Here is a 21,011-nt window from a genome sequence, read left to right on the forward strand (position 1 = left end):
CGCACCTCGCGTGCACCTTCGCCAGGGTGGGCACCTCGGTGCGCACACCTTCTCAATGTTTTCTTGCCTTTTCTGGAAATTGGTGAAGGCAGCGCATCAAAGGTGCGCACCTCGGTGTGCTCCGAGGTGCGAACCCGAGAGCGCTCCGAGGTGCCCACGAAGTCGAAAGTCGGGTTAATTGCATTGTTTTCCCCGGGTGCGCTCCGAGGTGCGCAACATCGGCGCGCACCAAGGAGGGCTCCGAAGTGTGCTCCAAGGTGCGCACGATGGCGTGCACCTCTGGTGCGCACGATTCGGAGCTCGGTTTGACCGGGGTGCGCACACCTTGGCTGGGTTGCGCACCTTTTGTGCGCTCCAAGGTGCGCACGAAGTCGGAGCTCGGTTTGCCCCGGGTGCGCACCTTCGCCAGGGTGCGCACCTTGATGCGCACGCCTTGGCTGGGCTGCGCACCTTGGTGGGCGCCATGGTGCGCACCTTTCGTGCGCTCCAAGGTGCGCACGAAGTCGGAGCTCGGTTTGCCCCGGGTGCGCACCTTGGTGGGCGCCATGGTGCACTCCGAGGTGCCCAAGATTGGTGCGCACCAAGGAGCGCTCCGAAGTGCGCTCCAAGGTGCGCGCGAAGTCGAAAGTTGGGTTAATTGTCCGGTTTGCCTCGGGTGCGCACCTTGCGTGCACCTTCGCCAGGGTGGGCGCCTTGGTGCGCACACCTTGGCTGGGCTGCGCACACCTTGGCACCCGCGTTTCCTTCATTTTAAATTTTTTTTTTTTACAATCTCTCAAGTGGGAAATTCTATAATCTCAACTTTTTTTGCCTTTTCAGGAAACTTTTGAATGGAGCGCATCATTGGTGCGCTCCGAAGTGTGCTCCAAAGCTCTCTCCAGCTGCGTGCACCTGCCCCGGCCGCGCACCCGGCCCCGCCCAGCTTCGCTCACCTGTCCCGGGCGTCTGGTGCGGAACCTTAGAGTAAGAAACATCACCGTGCACCTTGGCCAACGTGCGCGACTCGACCGAGCGCGCACTGGCCGAGGTGCACACCGATTTCACCTGGGTGCGCGCGCAGCACCTCGGGCGCACCGGGGTGCGCGCACAACGCCCGGGTTGCACCGTGGCCTGTGTGCTCGGGGCGCCTCGGGTGCGCGCTCGGTGTCGCCCCCGCGCGCGCGGTAGTGCGGGCAGCGCACCCCGGCCCGGCCCGGCCCCGACGAGAACGCAAACGGGCAAAAGGTTTATTCAAATAGCATTGCGACGCCCGGCGAAAAACTAAAAAAGGGTGCAACACCGGGACTTCCCGGGAGGTCACCCATCCCAGTACTACTCCGGCCCAAGCGCGCTTAACTGCGGAGTTCTGATGGGATCCGGTGCACTAACGCTGGTATGATCGCACCCGTTATGAGCTTGTCGCAGTGTGTACTTAGCAAACCGCGACCCACGTGCGAATCCACCCCGGCCACCCACCCCCGTCGAGGTGCACACCCTCCCTCGCGAAGTGCGCCCCGTTCGCCAAGTGTGAGCCCTGCCCGGGTGCGCGCACCTTGCTAGGGCGTCGGGTGTGCACCCGGCCCGGCCTACGTGCGTGCACCTGGAGGGGGCGTCGTGTGCGTGCAGTGTCCCGTCTGCAACGCGGTGCCCACACACCACCTCGGGCGCAACGACCTGCGCTCACATGTGGGCCGAGTGCACCTTGGTGCATGTTCGGGGCGCCTCGGGTGCACGCTCGATCTTGCCCCGGTGCACCAAGGCGCTCGGTTTGCCCCGGGTGCGCACTTGGTGCAAGGTGGGCACCCAAAATAGGGATCAAGCACCAAAACACAAGTTTCGGGATGCAAAATGGGACCCAAGGACCACAAATGCGTTCCAAGACCCATGATGGGTCCACGAGAACAAAAATGTGTTCCGAGACTTAATAAACAAATATTGGGTTTTAGGAGAAGAAACATGCTCTGATGCCCAAAACGAGAATCGACCCCGAAAAGGCCACAGGCCAAAAGTGGGATGCGAGACAAAAAAAAATGGGACCCGAGGACCAAAATTGGGTTCCCAGGTCGAAGACAGGGCAACCGGACAAGAAACGACCTCTAAGGCTCGAAATGAGTCCCGACGACTAAAACTTGACAAGAAGCACCCATCAGGCACCCAACTCGACACCCATGGGATGCCGACCCACCCGGGCTTCCACCTAGCACACCTTGGCACCCACCCACCCTCGCACCCAACCTCGCACCCAACTTAGCACCTTTGAACCCACATTGGCACTCACCCTGACCCTGGCACCTTGGAACCCACATTGGCACTCACCTTGACCCTGGCACCCACCTTTGCACTCACCTTGGGACCCACCCTGGCTCCCACCTCGGCACCCACCCAGACACCCACCTTGGTTCCTTGGCACCCACCTTGGATCCTTGGCACCCACCCCGACACCCACCTTGGCACGCAACTTGGCTACTTGCCACCCACCTTGGCTCCTTGACGCCCACCCCGACAACCACCCCGTGACCTACCCTGGCTAGGGTTGGTGCACACCCACCCTGGTGCCCACCTTGGCACCCACCCTATGACCCACCTTGGCACGCACCTTAGTACCCACCCCGTTACCCACCCTAGGACCCACCCCGTGACCCACCTTGGCCAGGGTGGGTGCCTTGGTGCGCACAACTTGCCTGGGCTGCACACCAGGGCGGGCTCAAGATGGCACCCGCGTTCCGTTTTTTTCACTATCTTTCAAAACGGAAATTTTAAAATCTCATTTTTTTCTTTTTTTTGCCTTTTCTGGAAATTAGTGAAGGCAGCGCATCAAAGGTGCGCAATGCTGGTGCGAACCCGGGAGCGCTCCGATGTGTGCTCCAAGGTGCGGCGTGCACGAAGTCCGAGCCCGGTTTGCCCCGGGTGCGCACCTCGCGTGCACCTTCGCCGGGGTGAGCACCTTGGCTGGGTTGCGCGCCCTGGTGCGTACCAAGGAGCGCTCTGAAGTGTGCTCCAAGGTGCGGCGTGCACGAAGTCGGAGCCCGGTTTGCCCCGGGTGTGCACCTCGGGTGCGCACCTCGCGTGCACCTTCGCTGCGGTGGGCACCTTGGCTGGGTTGCGCGCCTTGGTGGGCACCATGCAGTGCACGAAGTCGGAGCCCGGTTTGCCCCGGGCGCGCACCTCCGCCAGGGTGGGCACCTTGGTGCGCACAACTTGCCTGGGCTGCGCATCAGGAAGGGCTCAAGATGGCACCCGCGTTCCGTTTTTTTCACTATCTTTCAGAACGGAAATTTTAAAATATCGTTTTTTTTTGCCTTTTCTGGAAATTAGTGAAGGCAGCGCATCAAAGGTGCGCAACGCTGGTGCGAACCTCGGAGCGCTCCGATGTGTGCTCCAAGGTGCGGCGTGCACGAAGTCGGAGCCCGGTTTGCCCCGGGTGCGCCCTGGTGGGCACCATGGTGCGCACCAAGGAGCGCTCCGAAGTGTGCTCCAAGGTGCGGCCTGCACGAAGTCGGAGCCCGGTTTGCCCCGGGTGTGCACCTCGGGTGGGCACCTTGGTGCGCATGCCTTGCCTGGGCTGCGCACCAGGGCGGGCTCAAGATGGCACCCGCGTTCCTTTTTTTTCACTATCTTTCAAAACGGAAATTTTAAAATCTCATTTTTTTTTGCCTTTTTCTGGAAATTAGTGAAGGCAGCGCATCAAAGGTGCGCACCTCGCTGCCCACCACGGTGCGCAACGCCGGTGGGCACCCGGGAGTGCTTCGAAGTGTGCTCCAAGGTGCTGCGTGCACGTTGTCGGAGCCCGGTTTGCCCCGGGTGCGCACCTCGCGTGCACCTTCGTCGGGGTGGGCACCTTGGCTTGGTTTGCCCCGGCTGCGCTCCGAAGCGGGGTTATTGGAGCGCCGCCTCTTTTTTTGTCGGAGCGTTTGGTGGGGTTTCTCGCATTGGCTCTTCCGAGGCCCGGTTGCCACCCTGGCGCGCACGAAGTCGGAAGTAGGGTTAATTGCCCGGGTGCGCACCTTTGCCAGGGTGGCACCTTACCTGGGCTGCGCACCAGGGCGGGCTCAAGATGGCACGCGCGTTCCGTTTTTTTCACTATCTTTCAAAACGGAAATTTTAAAATCTCCTTTTTTTTTTGCCTTTTCTGGAAATTAGTGAAGGCAGCGCATCAAAGGTGCGCACCTCGCTGCCCACCTTGGTGTGCTCTGAGGTGCGCACCCGGGAGCGCTACGAAGTGTGCTCCAAGGTGCGGCGTGCACGTTGTCGGAGCCCGGTTTGCCCCGGGTGCGCACCTCGCCTGCACCTTGGCCGGGGTGGGCACCTTGGCTGGGTTTGCCCAGGGTGCGCTCCGAAGCGGGGTTACTGGAGCGCCCCCTCTTTTTTTGTCAGAGAGTTTGGTGGGGTTTCTCGCATTGGCTCTTCCCAGGCCCGGTTGTTGGGTGCGCTCCCACCCTGGCGCGCGCGAAGTTGGAAGTTGGGTTAATTGCCCGGGCGCGCACCTTCGCCAGGGTGGGCACCTTGGTGCGCAAACCTTGGCTGGGCTGCGCACCAGGGCGGGCTCAAGATGGCACCAGCATTCCCTTTTTCTCACTATCTTTCAAAACGGAAATTTTAAAATCTCATTTTTTTTTTGCCTTTTATGGAAATTAGTGAAGGCATCGCATCAAAGGTGCGCACCTCGCTGCCCACCTTGGTGTGCTCCGAGGTGCCCACCACGGTGCGCAACGCCGGTGCGAACCCGGGAGCGCCCCGATGTGTGCTCCAAGGTGCGGCGTGCACGAAGTCGGACCCCGGTTTGCCCCGGGTGCGCACCTCGCGTGCACCTTGGTGCGCACACCTTGGCTGGGTTGCGCGGCCTGGTGGGCACCATGGTGCGCACCAAGGAGCGCTCCGAAGTGTGCTCCAAGGTGCGGCGTGCACGAAGTCGGAGCCCGGTTTGCCCCGGGTGCGCACCTTCGCCGCGGTGGGCACCATGGCGTGCACGAAGTCGGAGCCCGGTTTGCCCCGGGTGCGCACCTCGCGTGCACCTTCGCCGGGGTGGGCACCTCGGCTGGGTTGCGCGCCCTGGTGCGCACCAAGGAGCGCTCTGAAGTGTGCTCCAAGGTGCGGCGTGCACGAAGTCGGAGCCCGGTTTGCCCCGGGTGTGCACCTCGCGTGCACCTTCGCTGCGGTGGGCACCTTGGCTGGGTTGCGCGCCTTGGTGGGCACCATGCAGTGCACTAAGTCGGAGCCCGGTTTGCCCCGGGCGCGCACCTCCGCCAGGGTGGGCACCTTGGTGCGCACAACTTGCCTGGGCTGCGCACCAGGAAGGGCTCAAGATGGCACCCGCGTTCCGTTTTTTTCACTATCTTTCAGAACGGAAATTTTAAAATATCGTTTTTTTTTGCCTTTTCTGGAAATTAGTGAAGGCAGCGCATCAAAGGTGCGCAACGCTGGTGCGAACCTGGGAGCGCTCCGATGTGTGCTCCAAGGTGCGGCGTGCACGAAGTCGGACCCCGGTTTGCCCCGGGTGCGCACCTCGCGTGCACCTTGGTGCGCACACCTTGGCTGGGTTGCGCGCCCTGGTGGGCACCATGGTGCGCACCAAGGAGCGCTCCGAAGTGTGCTCCAAGGTGCGGCGTGCACGAAGTCGGAGCCCGGTTTGCCCCGGGTGCGCACCTCGCGTGCACCTTCGCCGCGGTGGGCACCATGGCGTGCACGAAGTCGGAGCCCGGTTTGCCCCGGGTGCGCACCTCGCGTGCACCTTCGCCGGGGTGGGCACCTTGGTGTGCAGACCTTGGCTGGGTTGCGCGCCCTGGTGGGCACCATGGTGCGCACCAAGGAGCGCTCCGAAGTGTGCTCCAAGGTGCGGCCTGCACGAAGTCGGAGCCCGGTTTGCCCCGGGTGTGCACCTCGGGTGGGCACCTTGGTGCGCATGCCTTGCCTGGGCTGCGCACCAGGGCGGGCTCAAGATGGCACCCGCGTTCCTTTTTTTTCACTATCTTTCAAAACGGAAATTTTAAAATCTCATTTTTTTTTGCCTTTTTCTGGAAATTAGTGAAGGCAGCGCATCAAAGGTGCGCACCTCGCTGCCCACCACGGTGCGCAACGCCGGTGGGCACCCGGGAGTGCTTCGAAGTGTGCTCCAAGGTGCTGCGTGCACGTTGTCGGAGCCCGGTTTGCCCCGGGTGCGCACCTCGCGTGCACCTTCGTCGGGGTGGGCACCTTGGCTGGGTTTGCCCCGGCTGCGCTCCGAAGCGGGGTTATTGGAGCGCCGCCTCTTTTTTTGTCGGAGCGTTTGGTGGGGTTTCTCGCATTGGCTCTTCCGAGGCCCGGTTGCCACCCTGGCGCGCACGAAGTCGGAAGTAGGGTTAATTGCCCGGGTGCGCACCTTTGCCAGGGTGGGCACCTTACCTGGGCTGCGCACCAGGGCGGGCTCAAGATGGCACGCGCGTTCCGTTTTTTTCACTATCTTTCAAAACGGAAATTTTAAAATCTCCTTTTTTTTTTGCCTTTTCTGGAAATTAGTGAAGGCAGCGCATCAAAGGTGCGCACCTCGCTGCCCACCTTGGTGTGCTCTGAGGTGCGCACCCGGGAGCGCTACGAAGTGTGCTCCAAGGTGCGGCGTGCACGTTGTCGGAGCCCGGTTTGCCCCGGGTGCGCACCTCGCCTGCACCTTGGCTGGGTTTGCCCAGGGTGCGCTCCGAAGCGGGGTTACTGGAGCGCCCCCTCTTTTTTTGTCAGAGCGTTTGGTGGGGTTTCTCGCATTGGCTCTTCCCAGGCCCGGTTGTTGGGTGCGCTCCCACCCTGGCGCGCGCGAAGTTGGAAGTTGGGTTAATTGCCCGGGCGCGCACCTTCGCCAGGGTGGGCACCTTGGTGCGCACACCTTGGCTGGGCTGCGCACCAGGGCGGGCTCAAGATGGCACCAGCATTCCCTTTTTCTCACTATCTTTCAAAACGGAAATTTTAAAATCTCGTTTTTTTTTTGCCTTTTATGGAAATTAGTGAAGGCATCGCATCAAAGGTGCGCACCTCGCTGCCCACCTTGGTGTGCTCCGAGGTGCCCACCACGGTGCGCAACGCCGGTGCGAACCCGGGAGCGCCCCGATGTGTGCTCCAAGGTGCGGCGTGCACGAAGTCGGACCCCGGTTTGCCCCGGGTGCGCACCTCGCGTGCACCTTGGTGCGCACACCTTGGCTGGGTTGCGCGGCCTGGTGGGCACCATGGTGCGCACCAAGGAGCGCTCCGAAGTGTGCTCCAAGGTGCGGCGTGCACGAAGTCGGAGCCCGGTTTGCCCCGGGTACGCACCTCGCGTGCACCTTCGCCGGGGTGGGCACCTCGGCTGGGTTGCGCGCCCTGGTGCGCACCAAGGAGCGCTCCGAAGTGTGCTCCAAGGTGCGGCGTGCACGAAGTCGGAGCCCGGTTTGCCCCGGGTGCGCACCTTCGCCGCGGTGCGCACCATGGCGTGCACGAAGTCGGAGCCCGGTTTGCCCCGGGTGCGCACCTCGCGTGCACCTTCGGCGGGGTTGCGCGCCCTGGTGGGCACCATGGTGCGCACCAAGGAGCGCTCCGAAGTGTGCTCCAAGGTGCGGCGTGCACGAAGTCGGAGCCCGGTTTGCCCCGGGTGCGCACCTCGCGTGCACCTTCGGCGGGGTTGCGCGCCCTGGTGGGCACCATGGTGCGCACCAAGGAGCGCTCCGAAGTGTGCTCCAAGGTGCGGCGTGCACGAAGTCGGAGCCCGGTTTGCCCCGGGTGCGCACCTCGCGTGCACCTTCGCCGCGGTGGGCACCATGGCGTGCACGAAGTCGGAGCCCGGTTTGCCCCGGGTGCGCACCTCGCGTGCACCTTCGCCGGGGTGGGCACCTCGGCTGGGTTGCGCGCCCTGGTGTGCACCAAGGAGCGCTCCGAAGTGTGCTCCAAGGTGCGGCGTGCACGAAGTCGGAGCCCGGTTTGCCCCGGGTGCGCACCTCGCGTGCACCTTCGCCAGGGTGGGCACCTCGGTGCGCACACCTTCTCAATGTTTTCTTGCCTTTTCTGGAAATTGGTGAAGGCAGCGCATCAAAGGTGCGCACCTCGGTGTGCTCCGAGGTGCGAACCCGAGAGCGCTCCGAGGTGCCCACGAAGTCGAAAGTCGGGTTAATTGCATTGTTTTCCCCGGGTGCGCTCCGAGGTGCGCAACATCGGCGCGCACCAAGGAGGGCTCCGAAGTGTGCTCCAAGGTGCGCACGATGGCGTGCACCTCTGGTGCGCACGATTCGGAGCTCGGTTTGACCGGGGTGCGCACACCTTGGCTGGGTTGCGCACCTTTTGTGCGCTCCAAGGTGCGCACGAAGTCGGAGCTCGGTTTGCCCCGGGTGCGCACCTTCGCCAGGGTGCGCACCTTGATGCGCACGCCTTGGCTGGGCTGCGCACCTTGGTGGGCGCCATGGTGCGCACCTTTCGTGCGCTCCAAGGTGCGCACGAAGTCGGAGCTCGGTTTGCCCCGGGTGCGCACCTTGGTGGGCGCCATGGTGCACTCCGAGGTGCCCAAGATTGGTGCGCACCAAGGAGCGCTCCGAAGTGCGCTCCAAGGTGCGCGCGAAGTCGAAAGTTGGGTTAATTGTCCGGTTTGCCTCGGGTGCGCACCTTGCGTGCACCTTCGCCAGGGTGGGCGCCTTGGTGCGCACACCTTGGCTGGGCTGCGCACACCTTGGCACCCGCGTTTCCTTCATTTTAAATTTTTTTTTTTTACAATCTCTCAAGTGGGAAATTCTATAATCTCAACTTTTTTTGCCTTTTCAGGAAACTTTTGAATGGAGCGCATCATTGGTGCGCTCCGAAGTGTGCTCCAAAGCTCTCTCCAGCTGCGTGCACCTGCCCCGGCCGCGCACCCGGCCCCGCCCAGCTTCGCTCACCTGTCCCGGGCGTCTGGTGCGGAACCTTAGAGTAAGAAACATCACCGTGCACCTTGGCCAACGTGCGCGACTCGACCGAGCGCGCACTGGCCGAGGTGCACACCGATTTCACCTGGGTGCGCGCGCAGCACCTCGGGCGCACCGGGGTGCGCGCACAACGCCCGGGTTGCACCGTGGCCTGTGTGCTCGGGGCGCCTCGGGTGCGCGCTCGGTGTCGCCCCCCGCGCGCGCGGTAGTGCGGGCAGCGCACCCCGGCCCGGCCCGGCCCCGACGAGAACGCAAACGGGCAAAAGGTTTATTCAAATAGCATTGCGACGCCCGGCGAAAAACTAAAAAAGGGTGCAACACCGGGACTTCCCGGGAGGTCACCCATCCCAGTACTACTCCGGCCCAAGCGCGCTTAACTACGGAGTTCTGATGGGATCCGGTGCACTAATGCTGGTATGATCGCACCCGTTATGAGCTTGTCGCAGTGTGTACTTAGCAAACCGCGACCCACGTGCGAATCCACCCCGGCCACCCACCCCCGTCGAGGTGCACACCCTCCCTCGCGAAGTGCGCCCCGTTCGCCAAGTGTGAGCCCTGCCCGGGTGCGCGCACCTTGCTAGGGCGTCGGGTGTGCACCCGGCCCGGCCTACGTGCGTGCACCTGGAGGGGGCGTCGTGTGCGTGCAGTGTCCCGTCTGCAACGCGGTGCCCACACACCACCTCGGGCGCAACGACCTGCGCTCACATGTGGGCCGAGTGCACCTTGGTGCATGTTCGGGGCGCCTCGGGTGCACGCTCGATCTTGCCCCGGTGCACCAAGGCGCTCGGTTTGCCCCGGGTGCGCACTTGGTGCAAGGTGGGCACCCAAAATAGGGATCAAGCACCAAAACACAAGTTTCGGGATGCAAAATGGGACCCAAGGACCACAAATGCGTTCCAAGACCCATGATGGGTCCACGAGAACAAAAATGTGTTCCGAGACTTAATAAACAAATATTGGGTTTTAGGAGAAGAAACATGCTCTGATGCCCAAAACGAGAATCGACCCCGAAAAGGCCACAGGCCAAAAGTGGGATGCGAGACAAAAAAAAATGGGACCCGAGGACCAAAATTGGGTTCCCAGGTCGAAGACAGGGCAACCGGACAAGAAACGACCTCTAAGGCTCGAAATGAGTCCCGACGACTAAAACTTGACAAGAAGCACCCATCAGGCACCCAACTCGACACCCATGGGATGCCGACCCACCCGGGCTTCCACCTAGCACACCTTGGCACCCACCCACCCTCGCACCCAACCTCGCACCCAACTTAGCACCTTTGAACCCACATTGGCACTCACCCTGACCCTGGCACCTTGGAACCCACATTGGCACTCACCTTGACCCTGGCACCCACCTTTGCACTCACCTTGGGACCCACCCTGGCTCCCACCTCGGCACCCACCCAGACACCCACCTTGGTTCCTTGGCACCCACCTTGGATCCTTGGCACCCACCCCGACACCCACCTTGGCACGCAACTTGGCTACTTGCCACCCACCTTGGCTCCTTGACGCCCACCCCGACAACCACCCCGTGACCTACCCTGGCTAGGGTTGGTGCACACCCACCCTGGTGCCCACCTTGGCACCCACCCTATGACCCACCTTGGCACGCACCTTAGTACCCACCCCGTTACCCACCCTAGGACCCACCCCGTGACCCACCTTGGCCAGGGTGGGTGCACCCACCCTGGTGCCCACCTTGGCACCCACCCAGCCTGTGACCGGGCTTGGAACCCAACCTTGCACCCGCACCCGTCTTGGCCAGTGTGGGTGCGCACCCATCCTGGCACCCACGTTGTGACACACCCTTTAACCCACGCACCCTAGCACCCACGTTGGCACCCACCTTGGAACCCAACCTAGCAACTTGGCACCCACCCCGTGACCCACCTTGGCATCCACCATAGCAGTCGCCGACTTGGCACCCACCTCGGCACCCACCTTGACACTTGTGGACCCACCTTGCCACTCACCCTAGCATCGACCCATCCTAGCACCCACCCTGGCACCTTTGCACCCTAGCACTCACCCATCCTAGCACCTAACCTGTGACCCACCTTGACACTCACCCTCGCACCCACCTTGGAACCCAACCTAGCACCCACCCACCCTGACACCAACCCTAGCACCTACCCACCCTTGCACCCACCCTGTGACCCATCTTGGCACCCACCCATCCTACCACTCAACCTATCACCCACCTTCTCACCCACCTTGGCATCCACCTTAGCACCCACCCACACTGGCACCTTGGCACCCACCTCGGGCAAGGTGGGTGCACACCCACCCTGGCACCCAATTTAGAACCCACCGAGCATGTTACCCACCTTGGCACCCACATTGCAGCCCACCCTAGTACCCACCCTATGACCCACATTGGCATCCACACCCTAGCACCCAGGCACCTCGACACCCGCCTTGACACCCACCCTAGCACTGAACCTGTGACCCACCTTGGAACTCACCCTAGAACCCACCCACCCTGTGAACCACCTTGGCATCCACCTTAGCACCCACCCACCTTGGCACCCACTCTAGCACTCACCCATCCTAACACCCAACTTGTTACCCACCTTGGCACCCGCCCTCGCGTCCACCTTGAAACCCACCCTAGCACCCACCCACGCAGGAGCCCACCTTGGCACCCAACCTAACACCCACGCATCCTGGCACCCAACTTGTGACCCACCTTGGAACCCACCCTAGTACCCACCTTTGAACCCACTATATCACCAACCCACCTTGGCACCCACCCTATGACCCTCTTTGGAATCCACCCTAGCACGCACCCACCCTGGCACCCACCATGGAGCGCACCCTAGCACCCACCCACCTCGGCACGCACCTCAACACCCACCTTGGTGTGCGCACTGCGCCAACCTCTCAAAGACCCTATGTGGTGCGCTCCAAAGTGTACACCTTTGGTGCGCTCCAAGGTGCGCACCTTTGGTGCACACCGAGGTGCACACCAAAGTGTGCACCGAGGTGAGCACCAAAGTGCACTCCAGGGTGCACACCAAGGCGTGCACCTTTGGTGCGGTCAATGCAAACGAATTCGGAAGTTGGGGTCGATGTCCTAATCGCTGCTGCAGACTACACGTATGAGAATCGGACAAATAGCTTTATATAGGGGAGGTGTTGCGTTTGATGGGTCGACTCCCCTGGTTGTGTGCACTGCACCAACTTCAAAGACCCTGTCTTGTTTAAGAAGTCAAAAGTTGGGGTGGATGTCCTAATCATTGCTGCAGTCTACGCATGTATGAGAATCAGACAAATAGCTTATATAGGGGAGGTGTTGCATTCGGTGGGTTGACTCCCCTGGTTGTGCGCACTGCGCCAACCTCAAAGACCCCGCATAGCAGAAGAAGTCGGAAGTCGGATTTTGGTGAGCACCAAGGCGTGCACCTTTGGTGCGGTCAACGCAGACGAATTCAGAAGTTGGGGTGGATGTCCTAATCGTTGTTGCAGGCTACACATGTATGAGAATCAGACAAATAGCTTATATAGGGGAGGTGTTGGGTTTGATGGGTCAACTCCCTTGGTTGTGCGCATTACGCCAACCTCAAAGACCTTGTTTTCGTTAAGAAGTCAAAAGTTGGGGTCAATGTCCTAATGGCTCCTGCAGGCTACACATGTATGAGAATCGGACAAATAGCTTATATAGGGGAGGTGTTGGGTTTGATGGGTCGACTCCCCTGGTTGTGCGCATTACGTCAACCTCAAAGACCTTGTTTTCGTTAAGAAGTCAAAAGTTGGGGTCGATGTCCTAATTGCTCCTGTAGACTACACATGTATGAGAATCAGACAAATAGCTTATATAGGGGAGGTGTTGGGTTTGATGGGTTGACTCCCCTAGTTGTTCGCATTACACCAACCTCAAAGACCTTGTTTTCGTTTAGAAGCCGAAAGTTGGGGTCGATGTCCTAATTGCTCCTGCAGGCTACGCATGTATGAGAATCAGACAAATAGCTTATATAGGGGAGGTGTTGGGTTTGATGGGTCGACTCCCCTGGTTGTGCGCATTGCGCCAACCTCAAAGACCCTGCATTGCGGATGAAGTCGAAAGTCAGAGTTTGGTGTGCTACAAGGTGTGGTCGAAGGTGCTCACCTAGGTGTGCACCTTTGGAGCACAGGAAAAGTGCCCTCCAAAAGTGCGCACCTTTGGAGTGCACAAAAGTGCCCTCCAAAAGTGCGCACCTTTGGAGCGCAGAAAAGTGCCCTCCAAAAAGTGCCCTCCAAAAGTGCGCACCTTTGGAGCGCAGAAAAGTGCCCTCCAAAAAGTGCCCTCCAAAAGTGCGCACCTTTGGAGCGCAGAAAAGTGCCCTCCAAAAAGTGCCCTCCAAAAGTGCGCACCTTTGGAGCGCAGAAAAGTGCCCTCCAAAAAGTGCCCTCCAAAAGTGCGCACCTTTGGAGCGCAGAAAAGTGCCCTCCAAAAAGTGCCCTCCAAAAGTGCGCACCTTTGGAGCGCAGAAAAGTGCCCTCCAAAAAGTGCCCTCCAAAAGTGCGCACCTTTGGAGCGCAGAAAAGTGCCCTCCAAAAAGTGCCCTCCAAAAGTGCGCACCTTTGGAGCGCAGAAAAGTGCCCTCCAAAAAGTGCCCTCCAAAAGTGCGCACCTTTGGAGCGCAGAAAAGTGCCCTCCAAAAAGTGCCCTCCAAAAAGTGCCCTCCAAAAGTGCGCACCTTTGGAGCGCAGAAAAGTGCCCTCCAAAAGTGCGCACCTTTGGAGCGCACAAAAGTGCCCTCCAAAAGTGCGCACTTTTGGTGCGCACCAAGGCGCTGGTTCGGTCGTTGCAGGCGAGTTCGGAAGTTGGGGTCGATGTCCTGAGCGGAGGTGCAAACTACACAGGTGTCGGAATCGGACAAATAGCTTATATAGGGGAGGTGTATGCTTCGATGGGTCGACTCCCCAGGTTGAGCGCACCGCGCCAACCTCAAAGACCCTACGGTATGGATGAAGTCGGAAGTTGGGTCCGATGACCGATTCGATTAGTAGGTATGCTCATGAGGTCGGAATTTGGGTCCGATGACCTGCCATGTGCAGGAAGGCGAATGTTGACACTGTGCGTTGCAAGGTGCACACCAAGGCGCTGGTGCGGTCTTTTTAGTCGAGTTCGGAAGTTGGGGTCGATGTCCTGATCGGAGGTGCAAGCTACACAGGTGTGGGAATCGGACAAATAGCTTATATAGGGGAGGTGTATGCTTCGTTGGGTCGACTCCCCGGGTTGAGCGCACCGCGCCAACCTCAAAGACCCTACGGTATGGATGAAGTCGGAAGTTGGGTCCGATGACCGATTCGATATGTAGGCATACTCGCGAGGTCGGAATTTGGGTCCGATGACCTGCCACGTGCAGGAAGGCGAATGTTGGCACTGTGCGTTGCAAGGTGCGCACCAAGGCGCTGGTTCGGTCGTTGGAGGCGAGTTCGGAAGTTGGGGTCGATGTCTTGATCGGAGGTGCAAACTACACAGGTGTGGGAATCGGACAAATAGCTTATATAGGGGAGGTGTATGCTTCGTTGGGTCGACTCCCCGGGTTGAGCGCACCGCGCCAACCTCAAAGACCCTACGGTATGGATGAAGTCGGAAGTTGGGTCCGATGACCGATTCGATATGTAGGCATACTCGCGAGGTCGGAATTTGGGTCCGATGACCTGCCATGTGCAGGAAGGCGAATGTTGGGACTGTGCGTCGCAAGGTGCGCACCAAGGCGCTGGTGCCGTCGTTGCAGTCGAGTTCGGAAGTTGGGGTCGATGTCCTGGTCAGAGGTGCAAACTACACAGGTGTGGGAATCGGACAAATAGCTTATATAGGGGAGGTGTATGCTTCGATGGGTCGACTCCCTGGGTTGAGCGCACCGCGCCAACCTCAAAGACCCTACAGTATGGATGAAGTCGGAAGTTGGGTCCGATGACCGATTCGATACGTAGGCATATTGGCGAGGTCTGAATTTGTGTCCGATGACCTGCCATGCGCAGGAAGGCGGAATTTGGGTCCGATGACCGAGTTGATGGCGTGCCATGCGCAGAAAGGCGGAATTTGGGTCCGATGACCGAGTTGATGTTGATGGCCCGCCATGCACAGGAAGGCGGAATTTGGGTCCGATGACCGATTTGAAGGCGTGCCATACGCAAAAAGGCGGAGTTTGGGTCCGATGACCGAGTTGATATTGATGGCCCGCCATGCGCAGGAAGGCGGAATTTGGGTCCGATGACCTGACATACGCATGGAGTCCGACTCGGGGGCCGATGTTCGATTCGATGACTTGCATTGTGGGTAAAGTCGGAAGTTGTGGTCTTTGACCCGATTCGATGACCAGACTTCGGCTGCTTGAGAATCGGACAAATAACTTATATAGGGGAGGTAGTGTTCTCGAGCATCCTCCCCCCGTGCCCGTTTATGTCGATTGATGCTGGTGCTCGACTGGTTGGAGCGCTCGGATGCAAAAATCTTGCACCAGGATTTATCGATTGTGATGGACACGGCAAGTCTCCTGATTGCTATGCAGGAGCTCATCGTGAATCTCTATGCGGCCTTGGTATGGACTCGACCTGCGGAATGGTTCGGCAATGGTAGTCGCTCCAACACGTCCTTGCAATGGCCACAGAGGTGATTCGACTAGAGCTCCAGTCTAGCTTTTGGGTTGCTTGGCGGACTGGTATAGCCGCGATCGAGTTCCGGCCATGAACGTTTTAGATAGCTCTTGGGCTTTCTGGGACGGAAGTCGGAAGTTTGGGCTGTTGTCCGATTTGATGACCATTCTTCGGATGTGTGAGAATCGGACAAATAACTTATATAGGGGACTGTGTTGTCTCACGCAGCCCCCTCCGTGCCCCTCTATCTCGACCGATGTTGGTGCTTGAAAGGGTTGGGATCGCTCGGATTTATAAACGTGCACCACCATTTGTCGAGTGTGAGGGACGCGGCAGGTCTCCTAAATGCTATGCGGGCGCTCTCTGAGAATCTCTATCCGGCCTCGACACAGACTAGTCTTGCTGAATGGTTTGGCACTGGTAGTCGATCCAACACGTCGTTGTTGTGGCCGCCTAGGCGATTCGATTCGAGCCCCCGTCTAGCTTTTGGGTTGCTTGGCGGATTTTGCCCTATCCGCAAGTGAGCTCGGTCCCTAAACGTTCGAGAAACCCGATTGCTATGCGCCGACTCTCTTTCTTGCGAGCCTCCATCTAGCTTTTGGGTCTCTACGGAACGGAAGTCGGAATCTGGGACCGTTGTTTGATTCGACGAGGCAGACTACGGTTGTGCGAGAATCGGACAAATAACTTATATAGGGGAGGTGTTGACTGGAGCATTCTCCCCCGTGCCCCTCTAACTCGACCAATGCTGGCGCTCGAACGGTGGTAGCGCTCGGATTTTCATTGAGCGCCAGCATTGGTCGATTTAGAGGGGCATGCGAGATTCCCGAATGCTATGCGAGGGCTCTAACGGAAATGTCTATTGGTTTCGGTATGGATGCAATTGCGAGTGGTTCGGCAAAGGTAGTCGTTCCGATGCGTCCATGTCGTGGCCAAATCGATAATTCGATTTGAGCCCTCGTATAGCATTTGGGTCTCTCGATGTGATTCCGCATTCCAGTCCCTTTGGGCACTGCTTGAGCCGCATCCCAGGGGGTTCCCTTCCCAATAATCTGCCTCGCAACCCGATTGCTATGCGGTGAGGCTCCTCGGCCGCCTCGGAACTATCTGTGTATCAGACGCATCGCGGGATAAGGGGTTGGCAACGGTAGTCGCCCCAAGCGCGTCCGATGCTTGGACCATTCCGAGGCGGCCCTGAAGCCTCTTCCGTCTAGCCGTTGGGTCCTTCTCGCCGCATCCCTCGCCTCGCACCCCGATTGCTATGCGGTGAGGCTCCTCGGCCGCCTCGGAACTATCTGTGTATCGGACGCGTCGCGGGATAAGGGGTTGTCACTGGTAGTCGCCCCAAGCGCGTCCGATGCTTGGACCATTCCGAGGCGGCCCTGAAGCCTCTTCCGTCTAGCCGTTGGGTCCTTCTCGCCGCATCCCTCGCCTCGCACCCCGATTGCTATGCGGTGAGGCTCCTCGGCCGCCTCGGAACTATCTGTGTATCGGACGCGTCGCGGGATAAGGGGTTGTCACTGGTAGTCGCCCCAAGCGCGTCCGATGCTTGGACCATTCCGAGGCGGCCCTGAAGCCTCTTCCGTCTAGCCGTTGGGTCCTTCTCGCCGCATCCCTCGCCTCGCACCCCGATTGCTATGCGGTGAGGCTCCTCGGCCGCCTCGGAACTATCTGTGTATCGGACGCGTCGCGGGATAAGGGGTTGTCATTGGTAGTCGCCCCAAGCGCGTCCGATGCTTGGACCATTCCGAGGCGGCCCTGAAGCCTCTTCCGTCTAGCCGTTGGGTCCTTCTCGCCGCATCCCTCGCCTCGCACCCCGATTGCTATGCGGTGAGGCTCCTCGGCCGCCTCGGAACTATCTGTGTATCGGACGCGTCGCGGGATAAGGGGTTGTCACTGGTAGTCGCCCCAAGCGCGTCCGATGCTTGGACCATTCCGAGGCGGCCCTGAAGCCTCTTCCGTCTAGCCGTTGGGTCCTTCTCGCCGCATCCCTCGCCTCGCACCCCGATTGCTATGCGGTGAGGCTCCTCGGCCGCCTCGGAACTATCTGTGTATCGGACGCGTCGCGGGATAAGGGGTTGTCACTGGTAGTCGCCCCAAGCGCGTTCGATGCTTGGACCATTCCGAGGCGGCCGTGAAGCCTCTTCCGTCTAGCCGTTGGGTCCTTCTCGCCGCATCCCTCGCCTCGCACCCCGATTGCTATGCGGTGAGGCTCCTCGGCCGCCTTGGAACTATCTGTGTATCGGACGCGTCGCGGGATAAGGGGTTGTCACTGGTAGTCGCCCCAAGCGCGTCCGATGCTTGGACCATTCCGAGGCGGACCCGAAGCCTCTTCCGTCTAGCCGTTGGGTCCTTCTCGCCGCATCCTTCGCCTCGCACCCCGATTGCTATGCGGTGAGGCTCCTCGGCCGCCTCGGAACTATCTGTGTATCGGACGCGTCGCGGGATAAGGGGTTGTCACTGGTAGTCGCCCCAAGCGCGTCCGATGCTTGGACCATTCCGAGGCGGACCCGAAGCCTCTTCCGTCTAGCCGTTGGGTCCTTCTCGCCGCATCCCTCGCCTCGCACCCCGATTGCTATGCGGTGAGGCTCCTCGGCCGCCTTGGAACTATCTGTGTATCGGACGCGTCGCGGGATAAGGGGTTGTCACTGGTAGTCGCCCCAAGCGCGTCCGATGCTTGGACCATTCCGAGGCGGACCCGAAGCCTCTTCCGTCTAGCCGTTGGGTCCTTCTCGCCGCATCCCTCGCCTCGCACCCCGATTGCTATGCGGTGAGGCTCCTCGGCCGCCTTGGAACTATCTGTGTATCGGACGCGTCGCGGGATAAGGGGTTGTCACTGGTAGTCGCCCCAAGCGCGTCCGATGCTTGGACCATTCCGAGGCGGACCCGAAGCCTCTTCCGTCTAGCCGTTGGGTCCTTCTCGCCGCATCCCTCGCCTCGCACCCCGATTGCTATGCGGTGAGGCTCCTCGGCCGCCTTGGAACTATCTGTGTATCGGACGCGTCGCGGGATAAGGGGTTGTCACTGGTAGTCGCCCCAAGCGCGTCCGATGCTTGGACCATTCCGAGGCGGCCCCGAAGCCTCTTCCGTGTAGCCGTTGGGTCCTTCTCGCCGCATCCCTCGCCTCGCACCCCGATTGCTATGCGGTGAGGCTCCTCGGCCGCCTTGGAACTATCTGTGTATCGGACGCGTCGCGGGATAAGGGGTTGTCACTGGTAGTCGCCCCAAGCGCGTCCGATGCTTGGACCATTCCGAGGCGGCCCCGAAGCCTCTTCCGTGTAGCCGTTGGGTCCTTCTCGCCGCATCCCTCGCCTCGCACCCCGATTGCTATGCGGTGAGGCTCCTCGGCCGCCTTGGAACTATCTGTGTATCGGACGCGTCGCGGGATAAGGGGTTGTCACTGGTAGTCGCCCCAAGCGCGTCCGATGCTTGGACCATTCCGAGGCGGACCTGAAGCCTCTTCCCTCTAGCCGTTGGGGCTTTCTCGCCGCATCCCTCGCCTCGCACCCTGATTGCTATGCTGTGAGGCTCCTCGGCCGCCTTGGAACTATCTGTGTATCGGACGCATCGCGGGATAAGGGGTTGGCAGTGGTAGTCGCCCCAAGCGCATCCGATGCTTGGACCATTCCGAGGCGGCCCTGCAGCCTCTTCCGTCTAGCCGTTGGGGCCATCTCGCCGCATCCCCCACCTCGCACCACGATTGCTATGCGGTGAGGCTCCTTGGCCGCCTCGGAACTATCTGTGTATCGGACGCATCGCGGGATAAGGGGTTGTCACTGGTAGTCGCCCCAAGCGCGTCCGATGCTTGGACTATTCCGAGGCGGCCCTGCAGCCTCTTCCGTCTAGCCGTTGGGGCCATCTCGCTGCATCCCCCACCTCCTCGGCCGCCTCGGAACTATCTGTGTATCGGACGCATCGCGGGATAAGGGGTTGGCAGTGGTAGTCGCCCCAAGCGCGTCCGATGCTTGGACTATTCCGAGGCAGCCCTGCAGCCTCTTCCGTCTAGCCTTTGGGGCCATCTCGCCGCATCCCTCGCCTCGCACCCCGATTGCTATGCGGTGAGGCTCCTCGGCCGCCTGGGAACTATCTTCGTATCGGACGCATCGCGGGATAAGGGGTTGTTACTGGTAGTCGCCCCAAGCGCGTCCGATGCTTGGACTATTCCGAGGCGGCCCTGTGGCCTCTTCCGTCTAGCCGTTGGGGCCATCTCGCCGCATCCCCCACCTCGCACCCCGATTGCTATGCGGTGAGGCTCTTCGGCCGCCTTGGAACTATCTTCGTATCGGACGCATCGCGGGATAAGGGGTTGTCACTGGTAGTGGCCCCAAGCGCGTCCGATGCTTGGACTATTCCGAGGCGGCCCTGCAGCCTCTTCCGTCTAGCCGTTGGGGCCATCTCGCCGCATCCCCCACCTCGCACCCCGATTGCTATGCGGTGAGGCTCCTCGGCCGCCTTGGAACTATCTTCGTATCGGACGCATCGCGGGATAAGGGGTTGTCACTGGTAGTCGCCCCAAGCGCGTCCGATGCTTGGACTATTCCGACGCGGCCCTGTGGCCTCTTCCGTCTAGCCGTTGGGGCCATCTCGCCGCATCCCCCACCTCGCACCCCGATTGCTATGCGGTGAGGCTCCTCGGCCGCCTTGGAACCATCTTCGTATCGGACGCATCGCGGGATAGGGGGCTGTCACTGGTAGTCGCCCCAAGCGTGTCCGATGCTTGGACCATTCCTAGGCGGCCCTGAAGCCTCTTCCGTCTAGCCGTTGGGGCCTTCCCGCCCCATCCCTCGCCTCGCACCCCCGATTGCTATGCGGTGAGGCTCCTCGGCCGCCTTGGAACCATCTGTGTATCGGACGCATCGCGGGATAAGGGGTTGGCACTGGCAGTCGCCCCAAGCGCGTCCGATGCTTGGACCATTCCGAGGTGGCCCTGAAGCCTCTTCCGTCTAGCCGTTGGGGCCTTCCCGCCCCATCCCTCGCCTCGCACCCCGATTGATATGCGGTGAGGCTCCTCGGCCGCCTTGGAACTATCTGTGTATCGGACGCATCGCGGGATAAGGGGTTGGCACTGGTAGTCGTCCCAATCGCATCCGATGCTTGGACCATTCCGAGGCGGCCCTGCAGCCTCTTCCGTTTAGCCGTCGGGGCCTTCCCGCCGCATCCCTCGCCTCGCATCCCGATTCCTATGCAGTGAGTCTTCTCGGCCGCCGCGGAACTATACCTGTTATTGCTACTGCATCCTTCGGCTGGTAACCTCCTCTGCCGCCTTGGAACGTTCTCTTTGTCGGACGCGTCGCGGGATAAGGGGTTGGCACTGGTAGTCGCCCCAAGCGCGCCCGATGCATAGACCGCTCCGAGTCGACCTTGCTTTCAGCCTCTCACATGCATAGACCTCTCTGAGTCGACCCTGCAGCCTCTCACGTTTAGCCTTTGGAATCTCGCCTCACAACATGATTGCTATCCTTGATGCATCCCTTGCCTCGAGCCCTGATTGCTTTCTTGGCTGCATCCCTCCTCTCCTCACAGCCCGGTTGTCATCACTGCTTCATCCGTCGCTTC

At 60.5% G+C, this 21,011-nt stretch overlaps 2 non-coding genes across 2 annotated transcripts; both read right to left on the reverse strand.

The window, feature by feature from the left end:
* Positions 1-1,267: 1,267 nt before the first annotated feature.
* On the reverse strand, positions 1,268-1,386 carry LOC131865550 (5S ribosomal RNA). The gene has a single exon (XR_009364270.1). It is a non-coding gene; the product is annotated as a 5S ribosomal RNA (ribosomal RNA).
* A 7,787-nt stretch (positions 1,387-9,173) lies between these two features.
* LOC131865560 (5S ribosomal RNA) lies at positions 9,174-9,292 on the reverse strand. Its single transcript, XR_009364280.1, has one exon. It is a non-coding gene; the product is annotated as a 5S ribosomal RNA (ribosomal RNA).
* Positions 9,293-21,011: the final 11,719 nt, after the last annotated feature.

The sequence above is a fragment of the Cryptomeria japonica genome, unplaced genomic scaffold, assembly GCF_030272615.1.
Source record: "Cryptomeria japonica unplaced genomic scaffold, Sugi_1.0 HiC_scaffold_114, whole genome shotgun sequence".
Lineage (NCBI taxonomy): Eukaryota > Viridiplantae > Streptophyta > Pinopsida > Cupressales > Cupressaceae > Cryptomeria > Cryptomeria japonica.